At 42.9% G+C, this 1,106-nt stretch overlaps 1 non-coding gene across 1 annotated transcript; it reads left to right on the top strand.

Moving 5' to 3' along the window:
- The first annotated feature begins 418 nt into the window (after nucleotides 1-418).
- Nucleotides 419-526, top strand: LOC111727408. The gene has a single exon (XR_002774966.1). It is a non-coding gene; the product is annotated as a U6 spliceosomal RNA (small nuclear RNA).
- The last annotated feature ends 580 nt before the right edge of the window (nucleotides 527-1,106 follow it).

Genomic DNA, 1,106 nt, shown 5'->3' on the forward strand with positions numbered 1-1,106 from the left:
GGGTCCGGGCTGGGGATTCGAACCCGCCACCTTAGGTGTATGTGGCTGGCGCCTTAGCAGGTTGAGCTATAGGCGCCGAGCCTCCCCCCCCTTTTTTTAAAGAAATCTCCCTACCTCTAACAAGACAGTGACTGTCTGCCTGAAGCACAGCGTATCTAGTTCCATTCATTCTCTACCTGACACCCTATTCTTACTCTTCTCCAGATAGGTGGTCTCCAAAGGCGAAGAAAAGATGACTCTGAATTTTCTCACCGTTTTGAACTCAGTAATATTCCTGGTCTCACCACTTGGTGTCTTTGTCTTGTGAACAAAAGTCAGCTTGTGTGGGAGCTGAGTTAGCACTCTGGGTGGAGACCCCAGTAGCAGAGAGCAGGAGAGGATGAGTCAAGAGCTGTGTCTTCAAAAACTATATAGTCAGGTGCTCACTTCAGTAGCACATATACTAAAATTGCAGTGATACAGAGAAGATTAGCAATGGCCCCAGCACAAGGATGACAGGCAAAAACTATACCCCTGGAATTTGCTAAAGGTTTACTTATAGGGGTGAGAGATTGGAAAAGAACTCTTAGTTTTCTGAAATGTTTGACTTGGGAATAGGGAGGAAAATGGACCACTATAGACCACTGTTTATGTTTAGTTCTGGGACCCAACTTTAAAAACTTGTTTCTTTGAAAAAATGTATTCCCTCCACCCCCCTCTACCCTAAATTAGTGGAGTGGGGGATGGGTTGGTGTTAAAGGACATAGCAATATTGCCAGACCTGAGAAGGAAAAACTAAATAAAGAGCCAAAAGAAAAAAGGGCAGAAGTTGAATGTTAATTTACTAGGCAACTGGGGAGGAGGCATAGACGTGGAAGCAAAACATTGGTTCTGAGGGGAATCTTTCATAAATCCTGTGCTGATCTATTTACAGGAATATCATTTACCTGGAGTATATTCCCCCTTGACCTCCCTTTTTCCAGTCAGGCCAATGTAGAGGTCAATAAATTCCTTGACCTTTATTTTATGTCTAGTAATGTGTCAGATGAAACAAGAAGGTATTATTTTCATTCTATTGTTTTGTGCACCAGATTCAAAGAAAAATTACAGGCTTGGCACCTGTAGTT

The sequence above is a fragment of the Otolemur garnettii genome, unplaced genomic scaffold (genome assembly GCF_000181295.1).
Source record: "Otolemur garnettii isolate 467f Iridium unplaced genomic scaffold, OtoGar3 scaffold00104, whole genome shotgun sequence".
Taxonomy (NCBI): domain Eukaryota; kingdom Metazoa; phylum Chordata; class Mammalia; order Primates; family Galagidae; genus Otolemur; species Otolemur garnettii.